The following is a 25658-nucleotide window of genomic DNA, read 5'->3' as shown; positions in this document are numbered from 1 at the left end:
AAGATTTAAGAGTATAAAAGAAGACAAAACCGTGTTTTCAGATGACACGATTATCTATATAGACAATTCAAAAGAATCAACATAAAAATTTTTGTAAAAAAATAAGCAATTATAGCAAGTTTGAAGCATACAAGATTAATGTACAAAAGTCAATTGCTTTCCTAAATACCAACAATGAACAAGAGGAAAGTGAGATTAAAACCACAATACCATTTATGTTAGCAACAAAAACATTAAAAACTAAGGTATAAATATAACCACATATCCAGATATCCAGTGAAAATACTCTGGATGATATTATAATGATGGGTATATATCATTATCATTTGTTCAAACCCATAAAGTAAGGTAAAAAATGGACTTTGGATGATTATAGTTTTCCAATGTAGTATCTGGTGTGTGATATTGATAATGGAAGAGGCTATGCATGTGTGAATACAGGGTATATCTGGGAAATCTCTGTACATTTCTCTTGATTTTATTTTAAACTGCTCCAAAAAATTAGTCTTTAAAAACAAAAGAATCCGGATTTGAGAAAAGAAAGTTAATTGTTAACTTTCAGAAAGCTCACTTTCATCACAAGATGAATGCTGAAAGAAAAGAGTAAATGCAAAGTTCTTTATATATAAAATCCTTTTACTTGGGATTTTTTAATGCAATCTAGTTATCCAATGAGATATCAGAGAAAACAAGAGGAAATTTAGGCAGGGCAGATTTCTAAATTCACAATACCAGTAAGACTCATTACATTCATATGCAATTGCTTGAAAAAAATGTTCAAGGAGGAATAGAAATTTCCTTACTTGATAAAGTTTTGTCAGTAAAAGATCAATAATAAATACCATTTTCAGTTGGGATTATCATTCTTACGAAAAAACACAAGTCTAGGGGCGCCTGGGTGGCTCAGTCCTTAAGCGTCTGCCTTCGGGTCAGGTCATGATCCCAGGGTCCTGGGATCGAGCCCCACATCGGGCTCTCTGCTCTGCAGGAAGCCTGCTTCTGCCTCTCCCACTCCCCCTCCTTGTGTTCCCTGCTTGTGTTCCTTCTCTCGCTGTGTCTCTGTCAAATAAATAAATAAAATCTTTAAAAAAAAAAGAAAAAAGAAAAAACACAAGTCTAGGAGATTCACATCCTTCTCCTTCCAAGTAGCTTAAGAAGTTGACTCAGCCAGTCTGATTTCACTCAACTGAAGAACAGATTAATGCCAGTGTCAGATCTGTGAAGGTATTTCTTTTTTTTTTTTGGAGGGGGGACAGTTTCTTCACTTATTAACTACCCCCATCTTTTCTTTTTCTTGTAAACAACTAGATGTTTCTCTACTTCTCTTCCTCTATAAATAATGCAGAACAACATGGGAGCAGAATCCCTCTCTGGGAGCCCAGTGCTGGGTGAGTCCAGTGGAGCTATGTCCATCTTTAAACACTCATCACTTATTGGGATGGCTGAACCATTAATTTCACTCTTTTTTTCTCTTTTATAAATATCTAAAGGTTACAAAATATTCCTTCATGTCCTCTTTTGCCTGCATCTTACACAATTACCATGCACCAGACTAGATATTAATGTTTGTTCACAGGATGTTGGTAGAAACAAATGGAAATTAAAACACAGTATTTAATTCTCAAGTTCTTACTTTTTTCTTCATGTTGACCAATAAAAGGTACTTTATTTTTGTTTTTTTATGACACATTTATAGAAATTGATGATGTGAGCAACAGAATAAAATTTCATGGAATAAAAATCATGTTGATAGTAATGCAATTAGTAACACTATAACTGGAAAATTTTCATATTTACAAGTTTCAAATAGGAAATTATTTTAGAAACTATGGAATATTGAACTGAATAATATTGGAAAAAACTACATTATTGGATAGTTCTGATTGTTTTCAAATGCCACTTATTAAGAGCAGCTTGAAAATAGCGCCCCCAGAAGCCTCATTTGTCATAAATGTCAAAAGTTCCAATGGCTTACATTATGCAAATTGTGTGTATGTTTGGTAGCACACAAAAGCAACCATAGAAAGGAATAAATTAGAGTGATTATTATGTTGTACATTTACAATCAAATAAACCACAAAACTAGAATTGTGATTCAAAGAGTACTTGCCATTTTGCTTGAACACTATACCTTGCAGTCAGCCAGTTGTTTATTTTCCATGTAAATTGCTTTCCTGAGTGCTCTAACAACATATATTAGAAATAAGCAAAAAGTAAACAAAAAACTCAATAAGCATAACTTTAAAAAGTGGAGAATATTACATACTTGTGTTTTAAACTCAGAAATATTTTTAGGAGGTTTCAGACAAAATCCTATTTTATTCCAAGCTCACATAAAATACTCTAATTCTATTTATTACGCTTTGAAATATGCTGTAGTATAATTATTAGAGGAACTTCATAGTAGATATTGAATTGGAAAATATTAGAAATGCTGATTCAACAGTCCTGTAATTTGTGATATTTTATTATTTTTAATGATTTAAATTTAATTAATTTTAAATTAAATTAAAATTTTTAAATTAAATTTAATTGATTTAATTAATTTTTAAGTGATTTAGTCACTTAAAACTTGTCAACAGGCCTCTGATTCTAAAATACTCATTGACTTACATTTCCATTATGTACAAAATATGTTTAAACTGCTTAGTAGCAAAGGTTTACAAACCTCATTGAAACAATCTTATTTAAAATAACCCCCATTAAAAGATTTAACTAGTATAATAATAAATACTCATTGTAAAAAAATTGCTTTGGGAGAATGAACGGTTTCAAGAACAATGTAATAACTGTTGAATATCTCAAAACTAAAATGTCAAGGAAGTCCATGTTCAAAATTAAAGGGCTGTCACTATAATACAAAACATGTTTGAAAATTTCACTACAAGAAACACATTTTATTTTAGATTAGTTTTAGATTTACAGTAAAATTGTCAAGATAATGCAGAGACATTCCGTATATCCCACATACAGTTTCCGCTATTTTCAATATCTTACATTAATATAGTATATTTGGCACAATTAAGTAACAAATACTGATATATTATTTTTAACTAAAGACCACATTTTATTTGGATTCCCTTTGTTCTTACCTAATATTACTCTGTTACAGATACCATCCAAAACACCACATTGCATTTTATATTCCTATCTTCTTGTGCTTCTCTTGGCTTTGACAGTTTGTCAGAATTTACTTGGTTTTGATGACCTTGAGAGATTTGAGGAGCACTGATATTTTGAATTAATTTGGAATTATCTGAATTTTTCCTTCTCATTAGAATGGAATTATATGTTTACAGGAGGAAAAACACAGATAAAGACATTGTATCATATCCTATTAATGACAAATAATATCAACATTACCTATCACTGTTGATGTTAACCTTGATTACTTGGCTGAAATAGTGTTTGTAAGGTTTCTCAAATGCAAAGTTGCTTTCCCCTCTCCCCCATATATCTATGTACATATATACACACAGAGATCTATATCTATAAATCTATATGTATATCTTTCTATCTGAAAGGAAGTTACTATGTGAAGTCTACACTTAAAAAAGTTGGAGTTGTGTTTCTCATCCTTGGAGAAAAAGTATCAACATAAATCATTTGCAGTTCTTTTTCAGAAAAGATTTGTCTCTTCTCTCTATTTATGCATTCATTTATTTATATGACTATAGGCTCATGATATTCATTTCATACTTTGAGTTATAATTTAATATAATTTTATTTATTTTGTTCAAATTTTTTCAGCTTTGGTTATTGGGAGTTCTTTCAGTTAGCTCCTCTGTCCCTTTGACATACCTCAATCTGTGTGTGTGTGTGTTAGCACTTTCTTAATTTGTGGATGCCCCAGCCTCATCTTGTACAATTACTGTTCAAGCCTAGAATCAGATATTTATCCAAGGAGGTTTTCTTTCTTTTAATTGAGAATAATATTAGAAACCAAAAATTTAGCACCTGGTGAGATCATTGTCACTGGGTTGTATTTGTTTAGATTTTCTCAGCTAAGTATGTGTGTGTGTGTGTGTATATATATATATATATATATATATATATATGTACACACTAACCAGTGTATATACATGCATATATATGTATTTCTATCTGTAACCATCTGAATTTATAATAAAGTAAGCATGAGTTTGTGCTCATATGTCCAGCTGTAATCCATTACCACTTGAATCATTTTAACACCTAACTTGCTTATCTGTAGACAGTTCCATCAATGAGGAACCTGACTCCTATTAACACTATTAATTTACTTAACTGTTCATTTCCAGTATATATGTGTAGCAGTATCAGAATTGTTAACATGTAACTACATGGTAAATAACTATGAATGAAAGTACAATGCTTAGATATAAAGTTTTTGTTAGGTTGTTTGGTTTGGTTTGATTTGGTTTGGTTTACCATTAGTCTTAATTCATTTTTTTCCAGAATTACTTACATACCAACTTTTGCTCCATTCCTTTAAGTGAGATTGTTTCATACATTTGTAATCATTTCTTTTTCCACATTTTTTATTTCTGCCAGGAATCACATGATCTCCTACTTTTTATATACTAAGGGTCACTCTTTGTTCAATAAAGTTCTTTGGGTTTTGACCCATACACAGTGCCATGTATCCATCATTATAGCATCTTTGGAATGGTTTCATAGTCCTAAAATATTCCCTGTGCTTTACTTACTTAAATCTTTCTTCTCCCCACCCCCGTACCTCTGACAAGCACTGATCTTTGTAATGTCTCTATAGTCTGGGCTTTTCCAAAATGTTGTATAAGTCAAATTGTGTGGTACATAGCCTTTTCAGACTGGTTCCTTTTACTTGGAGATAGGCATTCAAGTTTCCTCCATATCCCCTTGTGACTTGATAGCTCATTTTTTTAATCACTGAATAATATTCCATCGTATGATTACCATGGCTTGTTTATCCAGTTCTCTATTGAGGAACATCTTGTTGCTTTCAATCTTTGGCTATTATGAATAAAGTATCTATAAATATTCGCATGCAGAATTTTATGTGGATGTAAGTTTCAAATCATTGGGTGAATAACTAGGAGTACTGTTGCTGAATCATGCAGCAAGATTACATTTAGTTTTGTCATGAAATGTCAAATTGTCTTCCAAAGTGGTTGTACCATTTTGCAATCCCATCAGCAGAGAATGAATTGTTCCACTGTATAGCCAGCAATTAGTCTTGACTCCTTTTGGATCTTAGCTATTATTATATGTAAGTAGTGGTATCATATTACTGTTTTAATTTGCAATTCCCTAATGTCAAATGATGTTTCTTATCTTTTACTATGATTATTTATTGTCCACATAACTTCTTTGGTAAGGTACCTGTTAAGATCTTTTGCCCGTTTTTTAATTGGGTTGGATATTTTCTATTGCTCAGTTTTAATAGTTACTTGTATATTTTGTAAACAAGTCCTATAGAAGATACGTATTTTCCAAATATTTCTTCTAATCTGTGGCTTGTATTTTCTTTTTCTTAATAGGTTCTCTTATACAGAAGAAGTTTTTAGTTTTATTAAAGTCCAATTTATTACTTTCATTATTCATGCATCATGTTTTCTTGCGTTGTTTATAAAAACTCATCACCAACCCAAGTCAATGCTCATTTAATCCTATATTTATATTTAGAAGTTTTATCTTCCATCCTATATTCTTGATATATTCATTTATTTTCCCAGGAATTTTTTACTTGAATCTTTGAGTTTATCTACATAGACAATCATGTCATCCATGGATAAAGACATTTATATTTCTTTCTTCCCAATTTGTACTCATTTTTTTATTTTCTTGTTTCATTGCACTAGTTAAGAATTCCAATTATATTGAATAGGTATAGTGAAAGAGAACTTCCTTACTTTTTCCCAGTCATAGGTGAAAAGTGTCCATGCTCACCATTAAGTATAAAGTTAGCTCTAGGTTTTTTGTCTGTTTGTGTTTGTTTTGTAGATGTTCTTTATCAAGTTGAGAAAGTTCCTCTTTATTCCCAAATTGCTGAAACTTTTTATCATGAGTGGGTGTTGTATTTTGCCAAATACTTTTCTATTTCATTTAATATCATCATGTGATTCTCTTCTTTATCTTTTTGATGTGGAAGAATACACTGTTAGATTCTTATTTTTGAAACATTTTTAAATAACTAGAATGAATCCCACTTGTTCATGGTATATAATTATTTTTTATAAATTATTGTATTTGATTTACTAACATTTTGTTGCAGATTTTTGTATTTATATTCATGAGGAATATTGGTCTTTGGCTTTCCTTTCTTGTAATATCTTTATCTGTTTTATGTATTTCATGTCATTTGTATAATCCTGGCCTCATAAAATGTGTTGGGGAGTTTTTACATATTGAAGAATGTGGTACTTTCCACATTCATAGTACTTTCCATCTAATAGTGGAGAAGTGGAGGGCATATTGTACTTGAAGAAGATATAGAGAACTCCTTGCATTATTTCCTAAAACCAGGAATGCACACACTTTGAAGTGCTTCTGTTACATGGTTCAGATAAGCATTCCAAAGCATTACTGAATCAGAGGAGCACAATTGTGATAATATCTAGCTTATTCATTCTTTTGTCACATATAGTGTTGAATGGATTCTGTGACTTCTCCAATTCTACTTTCCCATAATTCTTCAGTCACAATTAGTTATAATAGGATTCTTTTTTGTTTTAAGATTTTATTTATTTATTTAATAGAGAGATAGAAAGAGAGCACAAGTAGGAAGAGCAGCAGGCAGAGGGAGACGGAGAAGCAGGCTCTCCGCCGAGCAGGGAGCCTGACGTGGGGCTTGATCCCAGGACCCTGGGATCATGACCTGAGCCAAAGGCAGTGGCTTAACCGACTGAGCCACCCAGGCACCCCTATAATAGGATTCTTTTGACTTTTTTAAGAAAGAAATTCTACCTGTTATTATGCAATTTTGTTTATTTGTAACAACCTTTATTTAGTACTTAACATGCGCCAGTTCATAAATCTGTCCCCACTCTTTGTTGACACGGTCTGTTTCTACTGTGATAAAGATGTGTGAGTGCTATGTTCCTCCTTGTGTCTGATCATTCTGCCATCTCAGGCTTAAGTCAGATGGATTTTATTTGTCCAGATTTCTCTGTGTTCTGACTGGGGAGGAGTATCCAGCAGTTAAAGCAGTGCTCTCCCCACCAGAGGTAGCAAGCCATCATTTTTCCTATAGCCATCAAGGAAAAAATATTTCATCATCTTGAGTTTGGATTTTTTTTTTTTCTGAAGATATCACAGCATATCTTGGCTGTGAGGTATACTCTTACTATTATCTGATTTTGATCTTATTCTGTAAGAAATATAACCATGGCCATATTTTGCTAAAAGCGTATTCACCACATATCTAGGATTGTTTTCTTTACAAGGGGCAACTTCACTGGCTTAGAAGAAACCAGTGTGTAGGAAATCATTCCCACATATTTGCAGGATGGTTTATGAATCCAAATTCATTTGCCACAGATATGTTCTGTGCCAATATTTTACATCATGCCTAATGGAGAAAGCAAACATGTGCTGCTTATTCAGTGTATATTAGCCAGCATGCATCATGAATTGGAGCCAGACTGCCTTTTTCTAAATCCCTCTGCCTTCTTTTTTTTTTTTTAAGATTTATTTATTTATTTGAGAGAGCGAGAATGAGAGAGAGTACATGAGAGGGCGGAGGGTCAGAGGGAGAAGCAGGCTCCTCGCTGAGCAGGGAGCCCGATGCGGGACTCGATCCCAGAACTCCAGGATCATGACCTGAGCCGAAGGCAGTTGCTTAACCAACTGAGCCACCCAGGCGCCCATCCCTCTGCCTTCTTAACAGATCCAAATTTCAGGCAAGTTCTTTAACTTCTCTGTTGTTCAGTGTCCTCATTTGTATAGTGGGGATATTAATAATTTTATTTCCTGAGTTGACCATTAGGATTAAAATGTATATATGTATGTAGATTGCTTAATACATATATATTCATGTGTGTATATATGTAAATGTATACATGTCTAATATACATACACATATAATGTTCTGTGTGTATATGTTTGTACATGTGTGTGCATGTGTGTTTATGTGCATTAAGTCCTTGTTTGTAATGCCTTGCAAGTAATAAATACTAAATAATCTTACTAGAAATGAAACTACATAATAACGGGTAAAATTTTTAAAAGGATAAAACATTAACTATTTAACTGTGGTCTAAATACAACATGTAATTACTCTCTCTACAAAAGGCTCTTAAACAGTATAACACTAACCATAGATAAAGGCATGCAGGATGTTACAATAGGTGCTAACCAGAATTTTAAAATAACATTATAAACACAAAATCCAGGAGAGGAAATGAGAAAATAAAGCAAAGCATGTGTTAAATCAGATATGGTAAATTTAGAATATCCTTTTCTCAAACCATTTCTCAGAGGTTACCAAACTTTAGTCTCCATCAGAGTCATCTGGAAAGCTTGTTAATACAAAAATTGAAGGATCCAACCCATCAAATACTCTGATTTAGTAGGTGTGGGCTGGGCCTGAGAATTTGCATTTCTGTTTCACCTTTGGTTCTAATGCTGCTGGTCCTGATCAGGGAACATAATAAGAGAATCATGACTCCAACCACAGCTGAAAATGCAGACTATTGTGATGCACCAGTACAAGGAATATCATAAAGAATGAATGAAAGAAGTACACTGATTCAAGTATGTTTTAAATATCACAGACTTTTGGGTTCCTATATTTTACTGATAAACTCACCTCAGTTCTGATGATATTTCTATTCTCGGGTCTCTCACAAAAGGTATAAAATAATTGATACCACGAGTAGAATACCAGCCTTCTCTACATGTAGAACTTTGTGACATTTTCTTACTCAAATTGGATGGAAACTCTATTCCTACTACTCTAAATTAAAGATTGGTTAACATCTATATTCATTTACACTTAAGCAACTTAGGACTTGTCCTACCTAGAGACCCGAAAACATTAAATTTTATTGCCTGGCCATTAGATTTGTTGATATGTTTTAAATGGAACTAATGTGTTTTCTTTTGTTTGGGTATTTTTTTTTTTGGACTAATGCTTTTTAACCATGACTTCCAGCATAATATAAGCATATTTAATTTATGCACTTTAATAACATGATTGTTAACAAAGATTTTGGCTACTGTAAAGTTACTTCAGAGGTGAGTTAGAATTCTGTAAAGAAACTATGAAAGTTAGTTTGACTGCTATCAAAAAGCTGGCTGTTTTGTAGAAATTGACAATCAAATCTTAAAATTTTATATGGGAAGATAAGAGACTTATATGAAACAAAACTATTTTGAAAAAGAAAAAAAGTTAGAGAACTTTCCTAACTTCATAATTTACTATAAAAATTACAAAAATTCACAATTTACTATAAAGGTACAGTAATCAAGACAATATAGTACTAACATAAAGATAGATAAATAGATTAACTAAGAGTCCAAAATAAACTCCTGCTTAACAAGGGTGTCAACACAAGTCAGTGAGGAAATAGTTTTTTTAACAAATAGCTCTGGGATAAGTGGATTTCTTTATGCAAAAGAATGAAGTTGTGCCCCTACCATATACCATATACAAAAATAAATAAATATATTATGAAGCTAAAATGTAAATTAAAATTATGTAAGTCTTAGATGAGAAAAGAGGAGAAAATCCTCCTGATCTTGGATTAGGCAGTGATTCCTTAGTATGACCAAAAAAAAAAAAAAAAAACACAAAAAACCTCATCAAAACTAAGTTTTGTACAATAATACAATGAAGAAAGTAAAATGCAAACCCATAGAATGGAAGAAAATACTTGCAAATTATTTTATCAAGAATATATAAAGAATTCTTACAACTCAATATTCAAAAGACAAACTAATTTTTAAAAACTAGGCAAAGGATCTGAGGAGCTATTTCTCCAAAAAGATACATAATTGGCCAAAATCAGTTGTACAGCATCATTAATCACTGAGGACATACAAATCAAAACCCTCACTCATATACTGCTCAGCACCCACTAGGATAGCTGTAATCAAAAAGACAGTAACAACTGTTGGTGAGGAGGTAGAGAAATTAGAACCCACATATACTGCTTGTAGGAATATAAAATAACAGTAATTTTGGAAATCAAAATGTCAAACTTCTTAAACACAGAGTTTCTTTAAGACACAAGAGTTCTCTTCCTAGTTATGTAATCAAGGGAAATTAAAAATGTGCCTACATAAAGTCTATAGCAACATTATTTATAAGAGCCCCTAAATGGAAACAACCCAAATTCCCAGCAACTGATGAATGGAAAAGTAAGATGTTGTATATCATACGATGAAATATTATTTAGGAATTATAAAAATGAAGTAGAGATACGCACAAATATAGATGAACCTTGAAAGTACTAACTCAAATGGAAGAAGCAATCAAAAAGAACACATTTTCTGTCATTGCATTGATAGGAAATGTGTAAAATGGACAAATCTATAGGGAAAGTAGATTAGATTACGTAGGACTGAGTAGGAAGTGGGAGGAATAGGGAGTGATTGCTAATAGATAATGTAATATTAAAAAATTTAGATTGAAGTGATAGTTTCACAAATCTGTAACTACACTAAACATCAGTGGGCTGTAACTTTAATAAAATAATAAATCTATTTTAGGGGCGCCTGGGTGGCTCAGTCGTTAAGCATCTGACTTCAGCTCAGGTCATGATCCCAGGGTTCTGGGATCGAGTCCCTCATTGGACTCCCTGTTCCACGGGAAAGGCTGCTTCTCCCTCTCCCACTCCCCCTGCTTGTGTTCCCTCTCTCTCTGTGTCTCTCTCTGTCAAATAAATGAATAAAATCTTTAAAATAATAATAAATCTATTTTAAAAGATTGGAACAATAAATCTCAAAATAAGACATAGCAGGGTGCCTGGGTGGCTCAGTTGCTTAAGTGTCTGACTCTTGATTTCGGCTCAGGTCATGATCTCAGGGTTGTGAGATTGAACTCCATGTCAGGCTCTGTGCTGGGTGTGGAGCCTGCTTAAGATTTTCTCTCTCTCCCTCTACCCCTCCCTCCCACCAAAAAAAATAATAATAATAATAAATAAAATTTAAAGAAATAAAATAAGAAATAGAAAGGGAAAATAATTTTATTTGCTTGCTCGTCGCATTATTGTTGATGTGGAATATATATTTTCTTGGATTGGAAGTATTTATCTGGGGAAGAAGTGAATTTTCCCCAAACTAACTGATAGGTTCCATGTGTTATGAATTAATAATCCAGAGTGTATTTCTGTTGATATTGTATGTTGATTCAAAAATTTATACAGAAATACAAATAACGAAGAATATCCAAAGCAATTTGGAAGAAAAGGACAATACCATGTAAGTCTTGTTTTATTTTTTAACACTTTATTTTTAAAAGCAGTTTTATGTTTATAACAAAATTGAGAGGAAGATATGGAGATTTTTCGGATATCTGCAGTGCATACCCCAGTATCAACAACAGTCAGCCAGATGGGGTATTTTTTACCAAGGATGAAATTACATTCACATATCATAGTTACCCAAAGTCCATAGTTTACATTCAGTTCGCTCTTGATGTTGTACATTCCATGGGTTTGGACAAAAGTATAATGACATATATCCAGCATTTTAAGATCATATAGAGTATTTTCACTGCCATAAGCATCCTTTATGCTCTGCCTATTCATCTCCTGCCCCCCTCCCCCCAGATCCCTGGCAACCACTGATCTTTTTACTGTCTCCATAGTTTTGCCTTCCCAAGAATGTCTTACATGGTTGACACTTGAATAACACAGGTTTGAACTGCATGGGTGCATTTATATGTGGATTTTTTTCAATAAATATGTTGGAAATATTTTTTGGAGATTTGTGACAAATCAAAAAATTTGTGTTTAATCATATGTTATCTTATTTAATGTATCAACTGGTTTTATTTTATAGTGTACAAGTTTAAACTTGTGGTTCTCTGAGTACTTTTGACATCTTTCTTTTTCTAAATACAAAATTCTTTTGAAACTATTTAGAAATCTCATTTTACATTGTTTTGTGCTGGTCTCAACCTATCAGTAGTAATGCTATGGACTAGAAATGCCTGGGCAATTTGGAAGAAAAAGAACTAGATAAAGTGAGCTTCATTTAGACATTTCCCCTTCTAAGACAGTGTTACAACTAAACTAACCTTTGTGGTTCTTTTTATGATTGCAAGATGTCCTTCATCCATAACCATTAGGAAACTTTGAAGAAAAAAAGAATTTATTACTTATAAGCCCTGGAGAGTAAAAGGCTTACCAGGGTACACACACTGAAAAGTCACAGGTTTATTTGGAGAGAAATTTGGAAGGGGGCGGGGAGAGGAGAGAGAAAGAGGAGAGGAGAGAGAAAGAGAGAAATAAAACATACAGACTGGCCTGGGTTTCTGTGTTTATTGGGGTCAAGGGAGAGGGGCTAGGATTTCACAGGCTCACTGTTGGTGAATTAAAAATGTAAGAGCAGGAATTTGAAACATGGGAAGAGGAAAATCAAGTGGACCAAATGGTCAGTTATAGAAATCAACCAAGATATCTAAAACAAAGGAACCTCAGGGGGAGAAAGTGGCCTGAATCTTTATCTAGTAGTGTGGTTGACAAAATGTTTATTTAGATACCCTTTGGTGAAGCAGAGATCTCTTTGAAATGGATGAGTATTTGAAGTAGATGCTTCCACTATCAAAGCTTAAACAAGGCACTTGCATTACAAAAAGAAAAGCCAACTGTCAGAGCTTATACTACAGACATATGAAGTCTCTTTTTTCTCCATGGATGTAATTGTTACAAACTTATACATGAAAGAGAGTTCTTTTTAAGTATAGTCAGCTATGGTTTATTTTCTTTGGCTTTGTGTAGGTCTTCTCCCAGAGGGCACCTCACTTTAATGGTAGGTATCTGGATGTGCTTTGAAGGGAAGCATGTCTAAAGGCTTTATTTGGAAAATTGAAACTTTGCTAAGGACAAAATTTTCATGAAAGGATAGGTTTTCTATGGAAGTAGTATAGTATATTTCACATCATAAAAGGTCCTTTTTATGGGTATCTACCTGCCTTCCACTAAGATCATGCATTATTTTAGAAAGTAATTCACAAATTTCGGCTACCATTCAAAACCTCTACACTTTTTTCCCCTCCTTTTGTGTTTGTTTTGCTTTGTTTCGTTTTGTTTAACAATGGAGCGAGAGAAGTATCAAATCCAGTGGTTTCATACAATATTGCTTAAAGAATTACCAGATGGTTTTTCCCTGGCTTGCTCCTGTTTTTTTGTATTTGTTTCTTGGATCTCAGACACCCTTACCTCAGGTACATTGAGGACACCCATAACCAGTATATGAGTCTTGGCGAAAAAAACCTATTCCACGGGCTGTTTTCAAGGACAGATTTCTTATTAGTTGGTTTCTATTGAAGTTTTCATTATCTTAAAATATCTCTGAAGAAAAATATCAGCTTTATCCACTGCTTTGAAAACATATCCTCACATAAACATGCATATCAATGTTTAAAGTAGCTTTATTTATAATCACCCAAACTGGAAAAATAACAAAATGCTCTTTGATAGAGGAATGGATAAATTGTGCACATCCATACAATAGGATATTATTCTTCAGTAAAAGAAAATAAACCATCAGTTTGCAAAAATACATAGGTAAAACAAATATGTATAGCTAAGTGAAAGAAGCAAGTCTGAGTTATACTTATTGTATAATTCTAATTATATGACATTTTGCAAAAGACGAAGAGATGTAGAAAAGATCAGAGTTTAACAGAGACTCAGGGGGAAGGGGAAAGTTTAAATAAATGAAGCACAGGGAACATTTTAGTTTGGAGACACTATTCTCATGATACTGTAGTAGTTAGTAGATACATGACACAAGGAATTGGTCAAAGCCCATAGAACTTTACTGAATGAAGAGTGACTCTTAATGTATAAAAAATCATTTAGGAGGTCAAGGGATCCCAAGATGGAATACAGAATGTGACTTATAATCTAACTGTATTATAAATGTACATACAAAACAGTCTCAGCAGGGGGATGGGAGAAAGAAGTGCTGACCTAATTAACTTTGGAAATTAGTGATGTATGGAAGACTAAAGTTAAAAGAAACTATACAGAAGCATTCTATTCTAGTTGATCAAGTTGTTTTCCATGGGAGTACTGGCTATCAATTATGATAACCCTGCCTGTATACTTGAATTAAAAAATTAAATGGATGATGGATGGTTGCAAACAGGCTTCTCACTGTTGGAGGTGTCTATAGACAAACAAGGGTAGGAGGCTAGAATGATCCATGTAATAATGGATTATCATTTGGTTAACCGAATCGATATCTCTATAAAACCATGTTTTAGATTATTAAGATATGTGTGATAACATCTAGAAGTATGTACAGGAATGTGTATGTAAATAGGTTAGCATATACATGTGTATTTGCTTCTTCTGTCAACTGAAAGAGCTTAGAAGCAACAAAAGCCCAGAGGAGTGAAAACACCTGGTACTCAGATCTTGATTTCCAATAGCATTCTCCAATAAAAGGAGACAATGCTTTTTGGAGAAATGGCTGATTATAGGACTGGGGTAGAAAATATACAACATAAGCCAGAATGTGAGGAAATATTTAAAAAAAATCACAGTGTTATATGCCAATGGGGTCAAGGGACCAACTCTAACAGGTAGCCAAAGCTAGAACAACTTGAATCATGAAATAATTAAGTAGTACTAGATTATAATCTAAAATATTAAATAAATACATATGAGTATATTGATATAAGTAAATGATTCAATAAATAAATGCATGGAGGGGCACCTGGGTGGCTTAGATGATTAAGCATCTGCCTTTGGCTCAGCTCATAATCTCAGGGTCCTGGTATTGAGCCCCGCGTCAGGCTCCCAGCTCAGCCTCTCCTTCTGCCTCTCCCTCTGCTTGTGCTCTCTCTGTCTCTCTCTCTCGCAAATGAATAAATAAAATCATAAATAAACAAACGAATGAATGAATGAATGGAAAAGACAAGGCAAATTTCTACCATGGAAGAGTCCAAATAACATGTAGATATTCAACACTCAAGGAGGTCAAACATAACTTCTTTAAGTTTGGGCTGCTCATAGTAATTTCCTTCCAGAGAATACAGCATGGAAAAGGGGTAAAAAAAAAAGTAAATTTACAATGGAGAAATATAGCAACATTATCTCAAGGTCAACATCAACAGTGATGTCATGTTGTTGGCATATACCAGTGATACCTGGTGAAAATGACACTTTATGGTTTTCCTCCCTAAACCCCATAACCTCAGTATAATCATGAGAAAAATGTTAGACACATGCCAATTTAGGACATTCTGTAAAATACCTGACTGCTATTCCTAAAAGTTGCCTAGTTTATCAAAAGCAAAAAAAAAAAAAAAAAAAAAGTCTGAGAAACTGTCATAGTCAAGAAGAGATTAAGGAAGCATAATGATCAATGTAATAGTTTCCTGGAAGGCATCTCCTGAAGCAGAAAATGAACAACAGGTAAAAATCAAATACATTTGAATGAAGTATGAACTTTTGTTAATAATAATATATCAACATTGTCTAAGAATAACAACTGCACCATGTGAACAAAAGATACTAATGGGAGTAACTGGGTGTGGGGCAGAAGGGAACTCTCAGTACTATCTTTCCAATAGTTCTGAAAATTGAAAACTGTTCTAAAAATAACATTTATTGGGCGCCTGGGTGGCTCAGTTGGTTAAGCGACTGCCTTCAGCTCAGGTCATGATCCCAGGGTCCTGGGATCGAGTCCCGCATCGGGCTCCCTGCTCTGCGGGGAGCCTGCTTCTCCCTCTCCCACTCCCCTGCTTGTGTTCCCTCTCTCGCTGTGTCTCTGTCAAATAAATAAATAAAATCTTTAAAAAAATAATAAATAAATAAAAATAACATTTATTTTCATAATGGTAATCTGACCTAGTTTTTAACATCTGCATCATACCAATCTTTATTGGTCTAACCATAGTTGTTCAGAAGTAAGTCCGCCTAGTAGCTTTTAAAAAACTTTATACTGAATTATCTTCACAAGAAGAGTCCCAGACTCTGGTTCACAGAAATATCTGAAACATAGTCAGTTAGAATATCATAAAACAGGACAGCATTTCATTTAGAATTTAAATACCTAGTGAGAAAGAATAATATTCAACTAGAGCTGACAGCCTTGGTTAGGAGAAAATAAACTTTGAGGAGGAAACAAAGAGGAACATACTAAGACTAACAAAGCTGTGAAAATTCAGTAAATAAATAATAATATCTGTCTCCAAGAATGCCAGTCTCTAACCATATGTAAGTCCTGGAAAATTAATTTAATAAATGGAATTTCTAAAAATGTTCTATATTTTGACAATAATGTTTAAGTATAGTGAAATGGTTAGCTGAAGTTGTGAATATGTACAACATATTACAATGAAGTCTATTAAGTTAAGCTACTCAACTCCTGCAGAAGGCTGCAAAAGTGTAATATTAATTTGTAGAAACTTGAATTGGAAAAGTGATATCACTATGTCTCATTCTAGCTTCAGTCATTATAATTGGAATGAAGTCTTGTTATTTCATTTTCAGTTTTTCATTAGAAGCTTTATAATAAGGATGAAACATTAGCATTTTAATGCTTTTGTGAATAAAATTGTTGTTGCACTTGCTCTTGGACATGGACACAATCATTTCTCAAGTGCTCTTTCTCCATTATAACTAAAGATCGTCTACTTGACAAAAACCCTGGTCTTTTAAATAATAGACACCATTGCTTTTAAGTACTACATTATTATTCAGAAAGCATTTTGTACCCGTTTTTTGATATCTTAGAGTATTTTCCCCAAAATTATCAAGGCCCTTTCTTAAGCCCAATGGACATTTTTCACACCTTATCTTGTCATCTCGATCACCTTTGACACTGATGATTCTTCCTCATGGAACATTGTGTGTTTCAGAATCTGTGAAGAGTCTAGATTTCTTTATACATAGCTGAATACACATTAATTTGCTTTGTATTTTATTTTCTTCTCATCTCCCAATTTTGGTTTTCTTCAGGTTTCTGTCCTAGGCCCTCATTCATTCAATTTTCACTATATAGTGCATTTTTAACAATCACATTAATTCCAAGGGCTTGCATTATATTTGATCTTAAACTAGCATTTGTCAAGACAGAACATTAGTTAGAACATGCACTGATTTCAGACAGATATGGATTCAAGTATTTGCTTTGCAACTAACTTTTGCATGAATCTGGTAACTTGCTAAGCCTTAATTTTGTTTTTTTTTTCTATAAAATAATAATGATATCACTGTCATTCACTGTACACATCATACCAAATCTTGTACTTTGCACAGAGCATCTATTTCAATTCTCACTTTAACACTATATCATCCTTAGTAACATAGCATCATACAGATGAGAATTTGAGTAACTTGCCAAAGTAACTTACCTGTGATTAGAACTCAGATCTGAATTAACCAGAGAATGAATTCTTAATGTCTGCTTTAAACTTTTACCGTAGCAATACCGGTCATAAAACAGCAACTTACCTGTCGTGTGTGTGTGTGTGTGTGTGTGTGCAGAGAGAGAGAGAGAGAGAGAGACTCATACACCAAACTACATACTTAAACTCTTCAGTTTAATGAATGAGCTAGATACCTCATTCACCATAAAGCTAAACTATTTAATAGACTGTTTCCCTAACTCTGCCAACCTGTTTCTCCTCCTGCATCCCTTCTCTACCCTTCACTAAAGTAGTAAAGCGAAATCACCTTTTACTGCTCCCCCCCTCCATCCCTATATCCAACTTATCAAGTCTCTAAATTCCACCTCATCAAGATCTCACATCCATTTACTTCCTCCCTTTTCACTGCAATTTCCAGGGTCAAAGCCACCATCCTGTCACACCTGGATACCTGAACTATATTTTACGAAACTTGCCCCCTGTTCATAGTCCTTTTGTTTTTTAATTAAATGTAACTAATGTCACATTTCCTTTCCTACTGCCAAAGAAAATATTTCCTGCCTCCAACCTCCATTGCTGTAACACTGAAATCAAATCTTCTTAAAGTACTTTACAATGTCTGTATTCTGAAACTGGGTTCAATTTGTAGTTCCTTTTCACATTACTTACTAAATTGACTTAAGGAATAATTATTTTCCCATGTCCAGAACTTCTAGTTTGCTTTTTATTTTATCTAGACGACTATTGTCTATATCCCTAACCTTCCCAACTCTTGCTTGTAGAAGCAAGACAACAAAAAGAGGAAAAGCAGTTTCTGGAGCTGAGTTCTATCATGTTATAATCTTGGTTAAGTTACTTCACCAATCAATGTATTGGTCTCCATATCTGTAAGATAAGGAAAATAATATGTGCCTCTTCGGTTGTTATAAGACTATATGCTTTAAGATTTTACTGAAACAAAATTAGCATTTATATTGGTTTAAGAAAAGACTTAATAAAAAATATATCATTACATGTCACAGCAATCTAAAATCCTAACATATTTTGGTATATATTTTATAAAAACATTAAATACATATTACATATAAGAAATATGTCAGTAAATAGTAATCATTAATTTAATGTTAGAAAAATGAAAAGAATTACAAACATGTTCTATGATATGTCAGTATAAGATACTATAGAGAATCCTGGCTGACCATCAAAAGATCAATTTTATTTTTCTTTCAGGGTACATTTCTATACATGATCAATACTTGGAAAAAAACTTAAATGAAGGAGTAAATGAGTTGCTCAGTACTTTTACATCTGGTTAATGAAAGTATGCTAACATGTTAATACATTTCAAGTAAATAAATTGTGTATAATCTTTGGTTTCATAATATAAGACAGTCTTATATTTTTTCTGGATTTATATGTAATATATACAACAAATGTAATTCTTAAATGTATACAAAAATACTTTTCAATGAAAATCAGATACAGATTTTACTGTAATAAGAAATCATGGAAAACTATATTAAGAAAATCATGTATGATGTTTGATTTAAATATTATTTACACAAGTATCTAAGTTAAGGCTTGAAAATTGGAGAGTGTGCTAAATTTTGCAACAAATTCCACCATTCAAAGAGATAATAGACACCATTGCTTTTAAGTACTACATTATTATTCAGAAAGCATTTTGTACCCATTTTTTGATATCTTATAGTATTTTCCCCAAAATTATCAAGGCCCTTTCTTAAGCCCAATTCAAAGAAAATTAATTATGAATTTAATCTTCTTTTAGTCTTATTGTATACTGATGTGTGCACACTGGAAATGAGAGTGATTAATTTCTTCATAGCCTAGTGTAAATTAAAGAATAAAGCTTTTCCCAAAAAAGGTTAGAAACTAATATGATCTGTTCTGAAATTTTGACCTTCTTTAGCTGAGATTTTCATTATTCCAAGTCAGCAGGGAGAGTGCTAATTACTCATTTAAAGATGCTAAGGTGGCCCTGGGAGGTAGATGAGAAGAGGGAAGACCCTACTAGAAAACATGTCCCCTACAGGGACTACTCGTTAGCAGCTCTTTCCTTTGAAAACCTCAGAGGGAAAGTTTTTTACAGTCAGCCAAGAAAAAAAATCTATTAACTTATAAGTGGAAACAATACACATTATTAGAGATTTAATGTTAAAAATTATTTTGTTGGGCCTTTTCATTGACTCCTGGAGCCCTTCATCTTGCAGAGTCAGGTGGCAAGTTCACAGAGGGGAATATCCCATCAGCAACCCTGCAACCTCTACCAAAGCCATCTACTTTTGAGCCCTGGAAGTAGATGAGCAGGAATTGCAGCCAAGTAGTGAGCAACTTGCATCTTAAGGAAGAGAAAATTAAACCAGTTGCTAGTGGTGCTGTTTTCAAGACCAAAAACTCATAAAGAAAGTACAGATGAAGAGGAAGGACAGGGCTGCCTTAGTCCTTACCCAAGAAGCTGATCAGAATAAAACCTTATCAATAATACAAGTCAAGTGAAAGTAGTGAGAGGGATCTAAATTCTCTCCTCAGTGAAGTCTTTTGAGGAGTTTCAGCTGGAATCACAGCTTCTCCAGGGAATCTATGTCATGTGTTTCAGCCGTCAATCCAAGACATAAGAAAATGCTTTGCCTTTGATGTTCTTTGAACCCCAGAGAACCGGATCGTCCAGTCTCAGTTCTGTACTGGTAGAGGAGCCACCAGTGTTTCCACCAGGCTCGGAAAAATAAATGAGCAAACATATACCACCAGTGTTTGTGCCTCTCCCCTCTATATGAACTCACTTTCCAACGAGAAAACTGAACAAATCAGCAAAATGTACCCTCAACTTAAGCTAACACATACTGTTCAAGGCATAAATTAGTAAAAGGGCAGAAGAACGGTGAGCAGATTGCCATTTGCGCAAAGGTGTAAGAAGAAAATATCTCACTCATTTTAAATTAAGTTTGGATTTGATAAAAATATGTGAAACTAATAGGAAAAGTTAGAAAAAATGTTCACACAACTTTCTTTTTTAAATTAAGTCTTTAAAGAATATTTCTAAGTGTGATAAAATACACAGAACATAAAATTTAACATCTGAACCATTTTTAAGTACACAGTTCAATAGCACTAAATTCATTCACATTACTGTGCAACCAATTTCAAGAACTCTCTATTATGCAAAATTGAAACTCAGTATTCATTAAACAACTCCCCATTCTCTTCTCCAGCTAGTCCTTGGCAATCACCATTCTACTTCTTTCCTCCCATGCTGATCTGTTCAATCACTTTTCCCATTTGAAGGGTGAATTCATATAGTGGGTTCATAACATATTAGTCAAATCATTAGTGGTCAGTATTTATCTTTTTGTTACTGGCTTTGTTTCACTCATCATAAATTCAGGTTCACCTATGTTGTAGCATGTGTCAGAATTTCCTTCCTTTTTAAGGCTGAATACTATCTTATGGTGAATACTATTATAGGGTATATACCACATTTTGTTTATCCATTCTGCCATCACTGAACACTTGAGTTGCTTTCACCTTTTGGCTATTGTGAATAGTGCTACCCTGTACACAGGTGTAAAAATATCTCTTTGAGACTCTACTGTTAATTTTTTTGAGTATATTCAGAAGTAGAATTACTAAACCATATGGTAATTCTATATCTAAATTTTTGAGGAAGGATTATACTATTTTCCATAGCGGCTGGACCATCTTACATTCCCACCAATAGGGCACAAGGGTTCCAATTTCTCCACATCCTCACAACACTTGATATTTTCTGGGATTTTGGGGTTTTTTTTTTTGGTTTTTGGTGTTTTTTTGTTTTGGTTTTGGTTTTGGTTTTTGCTTGTTTGTTTTATAGTTGCTCTACTAATGGGGGTGAGGTGTTATCTTGTGGTTTTGATTTGCTTTTCCCTAATGATTAGTGCTGTTGAGTATCTTCATGTATGTTGACCGTTTGTGTGTTTTCTTTGTAGAAATGTCTATTAAAGTCCTTTGCCTATTTTTGAAACAGGTTGTTTATTTTGTTGTAGAGTTACAGGATTTCTTTACATATCCTGGATATTAACCTCTTATCAAATATGTGATTTGCAGATATTTTCTCCCATTCCATAGGTTGCCTTGATACTCTGTTGATTGTTCTTTAATGTATGGAGGTTTTGTTTTGTTTTGTTTGTTTTGTTTTTAATGTAGTCCAATTTATGTTTCCTTTTGTTGGCTGTGCTTTTGGTGTCATATTCAAGAAATCATTGAAATCCAAATTCATGAAGCATCTCTCCTATGTTTTCTTTTATGTTTCAGCTCATATATTTAGGTTTTTGATCCATTTTGAGTTAATTTTTGTATATGGTATAAGATAAGGGCCTAACTTCATTCTTTTGCATGTGGATTTCCAGTTTCCCCAACACTATTTGTTTAAAAGACCATTCTTTCCCCACTGAATGGTCTTGGCACCTTGTCAAAAATCATTTGACTATATATGCAAAGGCTTACTTCTGGGTTCTCTATTCTATTGCCTTGGTCTTGAGGTCTGTGTTTATGCCAGTACCACAGTGTTTTGATGACTGTAACTTTACAGTAAGTTTTGAAATCATGAATGTGAGATATCAACTTTTTTTTTCAAAATTGTTTTGGCTATTCCTGAATAGTCCCTTGAAATTCTATATGAATTTGAGTGAATCTATTTATATTCTATTTTTTTCAGTTGACATTTTTTTAATTGAAGTATAGTTGACACACAATGTTACATTAGTTTCAGTTATACAACATAGTGATTCAACAACTCTATACATTATGCTGTGCTCACAAGTATAACTACCATCTGTCACCATACAATGCTATTACAATACTATTGGTCTATATTCTCCATGCCATATATTTCATCCTCATGACTTATGCATTTTATAACTAGAGGTCTGTACCTCCCATTTAGCCATCCACCCTCCCCATTTCCCTTTCTATCCTATTTCTATTTCTAAAAAAAAAAGAAGTCATCTTTTTTTTCCCAATGACTAAGAAAGTCATTGGGATTTTGATGGGGATTGCATTAAATTTTAGATCACTGTGGGTAGTACCTATATTTTAACATTATTACATCTTCCAATTCATGAATACAGGATGCCTTTCCATTTTTTAGTGTGTTCTTAATTTCTTTTGGCGATGTTTTATAGCATTCAGTACACAAGTCTTTTCCCTCCCTGATTAAATTTATTCCTAAGTATTTATTCTTTTTGATGCCATTGTAAATGGAATTATTTTTTATTGAAATACAATTGACATATAACACTGTGTAAGTTTAAGGTGTACAAAGTGTTGATTTGATAAATGTATGTATTGCAGTTATGATTACCACCATAGCATTAGCTAACACCTCCATCACATCACATAATTATCATTTCATTTTGTGTTGAGAACATTTGAGATCCAGTCTCTTAGCAACTTTGAAGTATATAATACAGTATTGTTGGCTATAATCACAACACTGTACATTAGGTTTCCAGAACTTATCCAGAGTGCTCATTCACAACTTTTTTTTTTTAAAGATTTTATTTATTTATTTGACAGAGAGAGAGAGAGACAGCGAGAGAGGGAAGAGGGAACACAAGCAGGGAGAGTGGGAGAGGGAGAAGCAGGCTTCCCGCGCAGCAGGGATCCCGATGCGGGGCTCGATCCCAGGACCCTGGGACCATGACCTGAGCCGAAGGCAGACACTTAACGACTGAGCCACCCAGGCGCCCCCATTCACACAACTTTTAAGATTAGGCATGAATGAATACACAGAAATTTGCCTTTTGTGGAGAAAAAAACTTCACTAAACATGATTAAATTTCAGAATCACTGAAGTGGGATGTTGAAAATGAATTATGGAGACAGAATGCCTTCGAGCTGAAGAAAATTTAAAGATCATCCAGTCCAGCCTCCTCATTTTACTGATAAGGAAACTTAAGCCCAGAAAGATTAAATATATTTTTGCCACATAATGAGTCATAGTCATGGGTCACCTATATAAAATGTTTAAGAAGCTTGTGCTTTTTTCCTTCAGAAATGTTTATGCATGTAATTTTATATTTAATGTATCTCCTCTCTTATGCCTTTCTTTTTTCTTCCTTTCTTTTTCTACAATCTCAATTTTTGTCACATCCCAATATGTAGTAAGCATTGACCATACTAGCTGTTGGAAATAAGATGTATAGGACACAAAACCCCTGTTCTTGTTGAGTGTACTTTATGCCACCACAGCTGTCAGAGAAGTAAAGTCAGTTATTAACATGCAAGGCAATGACTTCTGTTCCTGATACTACATGAAAATTGTAGCATTCCCGTATCTTTCCCTATTCTACCTTCATTTAATATTCCACACATCAGGATGCCCCCTTCTTTGGTCCTGTCATAATGTAGATTTTGGCACCTCTTAAGTAAAAAAAAAAAAAAAGGAAATTGTGCTTATGCCTGACTGAGAGACCACTTCCTACCCTCCTGAATAAAAATCCTTCCTTTTTTTTTATTTTACCTATTTGTTCTCCAAAGTAATCCTTTTACCTGTAATCTCCAGAATCTTTTGCAACTCAGTCTGTTCTAGATCTCTAAGGACATTATTTTTTCCTCAAATTAATGTTCCTCTCTTTTAAATTTTTTCTCTCTTTAGGCAAAATTTAATCAAGCAAATTTTATGTTACCAGGATGGGAAAAGATATATCATGCAAATAGCAACCATAACAAGCCTGGAACGGCTATACTAACATGACACTATATAGACTTTACATAAAAAAAGAAAAAAAAAAAAAACTGTTCCTAGACATAAATAGGGAAATGTTATTAATGACAATGACACATTTCTTAAGGAGTCAGTCTTTAGTGTGTTGGGAAAGCAGCTTATAACCAAGTGAATTTTTATATATTGTTTCGCATCTTTAGCTGGACCTTTTGTTTGTTTTCTGATCTTTCTGGGTAGCAAAACAAAGACAATCAAGAAGCAAGGACAGGAACAGGTAGAATTTGCTTTAATACCAGGCGCAAGGCTAAGCTCTAGCTCAGGCAGTGGTTTTTCATTCATTCAGCCCTGCTTATTAAGGTTCACCACTAAAGTTTGAAAATAACAGTTTTCTAGTATGCTTGCTTAACTTTTTTTTAAAAGATCCATTTATTTACTTTAGAGAAAGAGAGAGTGTGAGTGGAGGGGTGGGGTGGGCAGAGGGATAGGAAGAGAAGCATACTCCCCATTCAGCACAGAGCCCATCCCTTAACCTGAAATCATGACCCTGAGATCATGACCTGAGCAGAAATCAAGAGTCGGGAGCTTAACCGGCTGAGCCACCCAGGCACCCCTGCTTGCTTAACTTTTATCTCAAGATACATATTACTCCTAGGATTTTCTCTGGTAGGAATTGCAGGAGTGGTTGTTCAGGTTTTAAGGTATAGAACTCTCGCCATTTTTTAATTTATATCCATTTATTTCAATTTAATAAATATCCATTTATTATATACATGAACGATTATTTTGAAATTTTTGCCTATTTATTAATTCATTGACATGTGCATGCTTATAGGAGGAGGAGCTTATTGCTGCAGAAATGTTAGAGGCAGTAAAGAAGATTTGAGAAAGCAGAGCAAACTGATGTATTATCTTATTGGAAGCTTTGTTAAATTGCCTGCTGTCTCATTTTGGTTGACCAAATTAGGTAAAGGCAGAGAATCATTACAATTTAATGTGTATTTTGACTCAATGTGAGGTTATCAATCAGTTATTAAAATAGTTCCTTGAGGTTTATAGGTTCCATTTATAGACAAACACTTAAAAGTAATTTGTATATCAAATTGGAGATCCCAGGCATTTCAGATCTGTTCTGAAAGGATAATATCTTAATGAATTTGAAATGAATTGACATGCATACAATAGAATGAACATTTTTCCAGAAGCAACAATGTATTATTCAAAGACAAAACTGCTTTGCTTATACATTAAATTTAATTTGTACTAATAATACTTTACTTGAGGATAATATGTTAGAGAAATAGTATATGTATTTACATTTATTTACATCTGAATCTCCTGATATATATAATCTATAGTTTTAGAATTCATTAAAAATTGTTGAGATTTACAGCAATTTTCTTTTTTTTTTTTTTTTTTTTTTTT

The sequence above is a fragment of the Neomonachus schauinslandi genome, chromosome 6 (assembly GCF_002201575.2).
Source record: "Neomonachus schauinslandi chromosome 6, ASM220157v2, whole genome shotgun sequence".
In the NCBI taxonomy this organism is placed as follows: Eukaryota; Metazoa; Chordata; class Mammalia; order Carnivora; family Phocidae; genus Neomonachus; species Neomonachus schauinslandi.
This window is presented reverse-complemented; position numbering follows the sequence as displayed.